This window comes from Manis pentadactyla, chromosome 1 (genome assembly GCF_030020395.1).
Source record: "Manis pentadactyla isolate mManPen7 chromosome 1, mManPen7.hap1, whole genome shotgun sequence".
NCBI lineage: Eukaryota > Metazoa > Chordata > Mammalia > Pholidota > Manidae > Manis > Manis pentadactyla.
The window spans coordinates 215,678,851-215,687,679 of NC_080019.1; the positions used below are offsets into that span (position 1 = coordinate 215,678,851).

At 34.7% G+C, this 8,829-nt stretch overlaps 1 non-coding gene across 1 annotated transcript; it reads left to right on the top strand.

Moving 5' to 3' along the window:
* Positions 1-692: 692 nt before the first annotated feature.
* On the top strand, positions 693-795 carry LOC118908695 (U6 spliceosomal RNA). Its single transcript, XR_005023299.2, has one exon. It is a non-coding gene; the product is annotated as a U6 spliceosomal RNA (small nuclear RNA).
* The last annotated feature ends 8,034 nt before the right edge of the window (positions 796-8,829 follow it).

Genomic DNA, 8,829 nt, shown 5'->3' on the forward strand with positions numbered 1-8,829 from the left:
AACAAAGATACAAGAAATGTAACATTTACTAAATGCTCTTAAGACCTTTTTAGATACTGCCATATTTAATAATTTCAAACTCATTCTTTCAATAAATACTTTGCTGTTTTGCATTATAACGCCATGACACAGAAGATAACTTGATATCTCTTCATTTGGGTGTGAAATTTATTTCTGCTACAATGGTAGAGCTATATCCTCTTACTGTTAGAGGGAATGTTCTATTGATCAAAATACAGCATATCATGTGGAATGGAATAAGTAAAATATTAAATGAACATTGCATCAAGCCAGTCCAGGGGAAATGATCACATAATTATTAGACAAAATAAAAGAAAATCACTTGGTAGAAAAAAAGACAATAATTGTTGGATTAGTAGACAAAAACAGATGGAATTGAAAGGCTAATAACATCTTGTGGGTGGGTAAAAAATTCATTCAGTTCAGTCACCTTTCAAGTGTAAAACCAATACCCTCAGGTGTTCCTCCAACACAAAGTAATTGTGAACCACTGGTCAAGCTCTCTGCATAATATGTGTGCATTGAAATTCTATAAAGCTTCATCAATTCATTCAAAAATATTTAATGTACAAGGCTAGGAAATAATTATATAAATATGACATTATCTCTACCCTCACAAGGCTCATAATTTAGTATGGATATAAGCAAGTAAGAACATTATCACATAAAGCTCACTTCAGCAGTATGTATAATCAAACTGAAATGATACAGAGAAGATCAGTAGGGTCCCAGTGTAGGGATGGCATGCATATTTGTTAAATGTTCTATATATTTAGAAGCTTGGTCCTCCAAAAGATTATTAAAGAGGTTAATATTAAAAGTGCTATGGTGAAAAAACCTCCCAGAACCCTACATTTTTGAGGTTATCACTTTGGCTGCTCTGTTAAGAATAGATTGTAAAAGCCAAAGGTAAATACAGGGTGACCAGTTGTGAGGCTGTTGCTGTATTTCAGGTGAGACATGATGGGGACTCACCCAGGTGTTAGCAGGGCAGCTGTTAGGAAGCGGTCAACATCTTTGCCTTTGGCTGTAATGGAGCAGATTTTATCAGACTAACCATCCTGCCTGGAACACTATAAAAAGTTGGTGAAACTGAAACACCAGCAAGAACAACCTTCTGGATGGTGCTCGGGTGCAACCAAAGCATCTACAGCTTGAGCGACCACAGTGCTCAAGGCAAGGGAATGGCACTGAGTCTGACCTGGCTCACCACTTCTCTTATCTAGGTATTTGCCAGTTTCTAAGGGCATGAGGCTAAGGGAATAAGTAAAAGCAGTGGCAAAACATTATAATAATTACACAGATATGAGGAGACACATGTTGAAATTTATAGGTACCAAGGCAGTCTGGATTTGGAAGAGCCTGGAGAAAAGAGAACCATAGAGAGGTTTTTAAAATATATATAAGTAAATGACTTATTGGGGGGTTCAAGTAATATGAATCAGAAGAGAGATTTTCAGTGGAAAAATTCTGAAGGTGTCACTGCATGGCAAAACTGTAGGACAGCCAAGAAACCATGATGACAGAAGTAGAATGAATATCCTAAGGAATTTATACAAAGAAACTGCTGAAACCAGATAAGTGGATTTAGCAAGGAGAAGGGAGGGGAAACAAGATCCAGCTCACCAAGAATTTAAAAAGAAAAATAGAGAAACTGTCTGTGAAGCATCAAGAAGACAGCACTCCCAATGGCAAGGAAATCCAGCTCTGTATTTCCCAAGGAAAAAATGAGTGTATAACCATTTGAATTAATGATGTCTAGAGACAAATTTGTCCACATGTGCACATAATGTAAGATGCATTGCAGGAAAAGCGTTCTCTCTGCATACCGGACTGAGGACATCAGCAAGCAACAGGTGGATCACAGACTGTTGTGACTCAGGAGCTCAGTGGATAACCTTCACTTCCCCAACACCTGCTTTTCTCAGTGACATCAAAGGAATTAGACTAGATCGTCAACAGACTTTTTTTTTTCAGTTTAGAAAACACCTTGTAGAAGTGAACTGTACTTTTTAGAATAAACAAAGAAAAAAGAAAAAAAAAGTGCTATGGTATATATGCAGATAAAGATAATGTAAGATACATTTTGTACTGTTTACGAGAAAATCATTTGAATATAAATTCATAGGTCAGAGGTGAAATGATGGAGTAAATTTACCATCTAAACATGAAACAAAAAGGAAAACATAAGGATGGATAACTATAATAAAAAAGACAGAAAATATGTGTTGGTGAGAACATAGAAAAATTGGAACCTTCATAGATTGCCACAAGACTGTAAAATGGTGCAGCTTCTTTGGAAAAATAGCTTAGCAGTCTCTCATGAAGTTAAATACAGAGTTACCACATAAGCCAAGAGTTCCACTCCTAAGTATATACTAAAGAAAAATAAAAACATATGTACATGAAGTGTACAAGTGTTTATTCATAACAACCAAAAAGAGAAAACAACCCAGATGTCCATCAACTCATAAATGAAATAACCAATGAGGCATATCCAAATGATGTAAGCAGAACAAGGACCCCCCAAATCAGCCATGCCCAAATCCCTGGGACCTGTGAATATGTCACCTTACATGGTGAAAGAGACTTTCCAGAAGTAAGTTAAGGACCTTGGAAGAACGAGTCAGAAAGGTCAGTTGTAGTTATTTAATGTGATAATTCTACCTAGTTTTGTTGCCTTTGAAGGAGGAGGAAAATGACCTTAAGTCAAGGAATGTGTGAAGTCTCTAGAAGATGGAAAAAACAATAAAATGTGTTTTCCCCCAGCCTCCAGAAAGGAGTGCAGTTGTACAAACATCATGATTTTACTTGAGAGTAATCTACAGAACTGTACCTCTAATCTACAGAACTACAGGATAACAAATTCATGTTGTTTCAAGCCACTAAATTTGTGATAATTTGTTGTATCAGTCATAGGAAACAAATATATCACTTAATGAAATATTCAGCTATGAAAATAAATGAGTATTGATACAGACTACATCACGGATGAATCTTGAAAACACTGTGCTAACTAAAAGGAGATAGTCACAAAGACCACAATTTGTATAATTCTATCAATATGAAATGTCTAGAATAAGCAAATCTATAAAAACAGAAAGTACATTAGTAGTTGATTAAATATGAAGCAAGGGGATTTATGGAGACTAGGATTAACCTCTAACGGGTATGGGGTTTTGGTGAAACAGTGCTCTTTCATCAGATTATGGTATTAGCTTCTTAAGTCTATGAAATACTGACAAGCACTTCAAATGAGTGAGCTGTATGATACAGTAATTATATCTCAATAATGCTGTTTTTAAAACAAAGTTTAAAAAAAGTTGGAGTGACTATTTTAATATTAGACAAAGTTGACTTTAGAACAAAAATATTACCAGAGATAAAGAGGGACATTATACAACAATAAATGGGCCCATTTACCAAGAAAACATAACCATACTAAATGCGCACTTAACAACAGGTTCAAAATACATGAGGCAAAAACTGAGCAATGAAAGGAAAAACAAACAAATCCAGAATTATAGTGGAAAAGTTCCATTCCCTTCTCTGCTTGCTAGGTCTGTTTGCTGAAAACACCCAAAAGTGCTGAAGCCCTGGCAGTGAAAATCACACCAGGCACCTAGATCTTGGTTTCTACATACCATCTCTAATAAAAGAAATCAGAGCTCCTACAAAAAAACAGCTGATCCAGGTATGGGACAGGGGGTTGGAAGTCCATGATCCAGGTGATGGCAGGTTTGGTTTTACCCCCGGACTTTTCCTTGGCTTGTGAGCTCACATGCCTTTTCTCTGTATATGCACATGCAAATCCCCATGTCTCTTCCTTTTCTTATAGACACCTGCTCTATTGAATTAGAGTCCCTCATTTCACTTTAATTATCTCTTTAAAGGCCCCATCAACAAATGTTCTGTTATAAGGTACTGGTGGTCAGGACCTCAACAAATATTTCAGGGATCCAATTTAGTCAATAGTACCATCATAACCAATTGTAAGTGTACAGTTCCACAGTATTAAGTACATACACATTGTTGTAAAATCATCAGCACTTCTCATCTCCAGAACACTTTATATCTTGCAAAACTAAAATTTTGTACCCATTAAATAATAACTCAGCGTTCTCTCCTCCTCTCAGCCCCTGGCAACCACCATTGTACTTTCTGTTTCTATGAAATTGATTACTCTAGATAATTCATATAAATGGAATCATACCATATTTCTTTTTTTGTGACTGGCTAATTTCACTTAGTATAATATCCTCAAGGTTCACCCATGTTGCAGCATGTGCCAGAATTTCTTTCCTGTGTAAGCCTAAATAATATTCTATTGTAGGTATATAGGACATTTTGTTTATCTATTCATCCATTAATGGAAATTTGGGTGTTTCTACCTTTTGCCTTTTGTGAACACATTTACTTTCAAGAGTCCTCAAATAACTTTTATACCAGCTGAATGAATCAGGTTTCACAACTGCTTTCAGTGGATGAGATAGGGTGGAGTGTCCTTATGGAATATCATGCAGAGCCAGAATCCACTGCACACTTTCACTTTAATGTGAAAGCAGCACATTGATTTATGAATGACAGAAACTGACTTATGGTTTTTTATTTGAAAGGAAGCATCAACTCAAACATGTTTCTCTTCTACCACAATCTAGAGACTCTTTGCTTAAATTAAAATATCTCCACCTCTAGACATTGTTTGAATCTTGGAAAGAGCATTACAAAACTTTCAATACAATAATAGTCTTCATAGCTTAATATGACTTAGTTTGTGGGTTCTTTCTTGTTTAAATTTAGTTGAAAAGGGGGGCACTGAGCAACTTATGAATAGCAACTGCAATATGCAGAAACATAATGTTTCCACTCCCTCTACTTATAGTCTCCCATTATCTTCAAAGAGCATCTATTAACTATTTTATTTGAGAGAATTATATATAACAAAAAATATTTATGAAAAGGACATTTCTATCAATGAAACCACCTTTGTTATATTCACCATACTAAGGAACTTGGAATGACTCTTTAGGCCTCATTTAAATTATGCAGAAAAATAATCTTAAACCAGAAAATTGTCTGCAGATGTTCCCTGATTATCCTGAATTGAGGAATACATTCATAGATTACATTCACTGACCATCCCAGGAAATGTAGTCTAGTTACTAGCAAGTAATCAATCCAATTACCTTGGACCTAAGTTTAAATTAAGCCTCTCCTAATTTGGGGAAAGATTCAATTGCTAATAGGATAACTCCATGTGATTTCAAAGTACAGTCTGTACTTTTCTTTAAGAACATAGTTTTGGAAATAGAGCAATTTCCACAGTGGAATAATGATTGAAATTAAAAACAAAAAAACAAACAAAAAACTGAGTTTGACCTCATCCTCAAATTTACTGCTGTATCACATACTGATACAATAATAAACAGACCTGTCCTTTTACTCTGTTACTTTGATGAGTTCCCAGATTGTCTTACTGTATTGTAATTATATTAGCAATCAGGAAAAGAAGAACTGGCATTGCATTTACGTATTACCATCAACCTATTAATTTACATTGGGAATTCCCTTTATGCTTTGACATTCCGTGCTATTCTGTGTTGAGCCATTAGGCTTCAGAGAGAGCTATCATTATTAAATTAATTGTGAAAGAAGTAAGCTTTCACCCTGCCCATTTTTTTCTAGAGACCTACTAACAGATGTTCTTTTCTGTTGTACACATGCCTCCTTTATCCACTTTGGGGCTGGAGAGTCGGGTGCATGACTTCTCTGCTTTGTATGATGCAAATGAAATGAGAACTTGAAAAAATGGTGTCATGGACTTCTTTGTACTCACTTCCTTAACCTTTAAAGTTTTATTACAAACTAACCTTTTCCTTACTTTACGTTTAATTAAATCTCTCCCGCTTTTCAAAGAGAACCATTTTTTCCTCCACGAGGCAAACTTGAGATTGGTATTGAACATTTCTCCTCAGTCAATAGCTCTTTAATATTCTTGTCTCAAGCAGCAAATACAACACCTGATAAAGTTGCATTTATTGGGTAAATGCTTATTATGTGTTTATGGTGAAAAACAACTATCTCAAAAGGCATCATTCTATAAACTTAATTTATTTTCAGGTTAAAAGTTTATATTTACTTAGATTTTTATGTGGATATAAACTAGAATACAATTTTGAAGAGATAAAAAATAGTTCCACAGATAAAAGTTAAAAAAAAATTAAAACTGATTTCTCAATTCATCTCCAGTATAGAATATATCCAGTATAAAATACTCCAGTATAGAAACAAAAGTTATTTGCTACTCTGGTTGAAACATTCCAACTATCCTTTAAGGAATTAGAATCTGCCATTTATTCAGATATTTATCATTATAAAACTTTCACAACGTATCTGTTTCTGCTCACAAAATTTTTTGATGATCTACATATTTACTGATATTAAGATGTCAGGATATTTTTACAATAAATGCAATTCTCTAATAGTATTCTTTCTAAAGGACAAAGCAGGTATCTTAGTTTTCTTATGATTTGGAGCTAACAATACAAACTGAGCTATTACATCCCATTTGTGATAACTAATCTTTAGTCTTTGATAATTATCCCCTCTGCCCTTCTGTGCTTTATATCCTGATTCTGAAAGATAATTAAGAATGTTTTTGTGTATCTTTTATGGTATTGCTTTTCAATGGAGACAAATCTAACAGACCAGATAGGTCGTGTAAAACGATTCATTCATTCAAGGAACATGTATTGAGCTCCTGCTGGGTACCAAAACTGTCCCTGGAAATTAAAATATATTTGTGAGCACTTTAAACAAATATTCCTGTCCTACAGAGGCTTTACCATAACACGGGAGTTAGAGACAAATATGAGAAATACAGTAAATAAAATGATCTAGGGTGTAAGATGATGACTATAGTACTATATGTAAAAGAAAAGGTAAACTAGAGTGAGAGGAACCAGGAGTTTGCAGTGGGGTGGAAACATGTAATTCAGGATTAAGTAGAAGATAGTCAGGGTACATCTATCAGGACAGACTTGAAGGTGGTGAGGGAACAGCTGTGTAGATTCCGGAAAAGAGCATTCCAGTCAGAGGAACTGTTGAGGATGATCCACGGGAATGGATGAAGAAGGGAAAAGGAGCAAGTGGGGAGAGCAACAGATCCTAGAGGAGATTCAAATGTTGATGAGGGAGGGGGTTTGACTGGGGTGTGAACTCCCCTCATTTCAAGAGACTTAAGTTCCCTCAACTTTCAAAATCTCATGTTTTAAAAAAGTTTCCATCAATATTTTGTAAATAAATATTGTAACTGAATATTTAGATTACCCTGAATTATCTTTGACTCATTTAACAAAATAAAATTTTTTGTAAGATGGCATCCATTTAAACGTAATGAATCGAGTATGCACTTCCCTATTCGGAAAAAATAAAAAGGCATCTACCTCCAACAGTCTCCCCATTTGGATCCTAATGCTTTATCCTGACAGACTGGTGTCCTGCCTGTAAAGGCTCTGAAAGTAAACCTGTGTTTTGGGGTTTAATAACTGAAAATATTACTAAGAGTTGGATATGAAAGTCAAGCCCAGCCTTAATGTTACAAATAATCATAGAAACAAAGGACACACAGGATGTTTTCCTCTGCAAAGAAAGGAAGAAAATGAGGAAAGAGGGAGGGGAGGAGGGCCTGATGGAAACACTGCACAATGGTTGAACCAGCCAGACCCAAAACAAAATATGGTCTCAAATTTTGACAAGCCATGTGTACCATTTCAATATGGAAATTAGATCTATTGGGGAAATAATATGAAATAAGCAACTGGAGCAACACATTTGCTTCTCCCACAGTTTGACTAAATGGTCATAGTGTACTAGAAAGTGTAGAGACATTAAGAAGAAATGCTTCTGGCAGTTGTAAGGCAATAGAGGACATTTTAATTGGGGATACATTTAAACAGCACAACACACTGAACCTAGATGATTCAAACTCAAACCTTTTATTTTCTAATGCAGAAATAAGCCACTCAGCTATTCATTTCCTACCATAAACATCAATATGCTTTATAAAGAGCTAAGCTTACCAGTTTAGTATCATTTCAGAGTTTAATAACTGATTTCTCTTTCATCAGGCTTTGGAAACAGTCTACTTACTTGATAATAAAATTTATATAACCTCCAGATTTTAACTAAGGATTCCACTATTTGAAAAGCATCAACACACTTCAACATAATAGAAGTTTTGAGTAATCTAAAGTTTGAGGTCCAATAGTTGAAACCCTTATGCTAATTAAATTTCTTCATTACTAATTTAGAAACATACATCAAATTAAACTATTTTTGCTGAGTGTAATAAGACCACAAAACCTGTCTGATTATCTCTAACGGCTCAGGTTCTCTATGATATGAACAAAGTATTTTTTGTTATATCTATATGATTTGCTCATGTATTTTTAAAACTGTCAAAGAGAAAAATGTTTATATACTAACTAAGCTTGAACTTTGCTTTGGCCTCCTACATCAAGCTTAATTCTCATGCAGTTAACTCTAAACCATCACAAGTTCAAAAAATCTGTAACTCTGATCACATATTGTTATAATATTTTTTTTTAAACTGCCATAAATACTACTCTTCAAGGACACTGGTAATTATGAGGTTGAACAGATTCATTGTGAAGGTTATTCTCACCTCTAATTACAGCAATGGGAAGAAGTGTGTGCATAAATTAATAGAATTCTTTTACAGACTATTCTAAACTTGATATTTGGGGTACTTTGTTTTAGCATCTATAATAAGGCAGTGGACCTCTT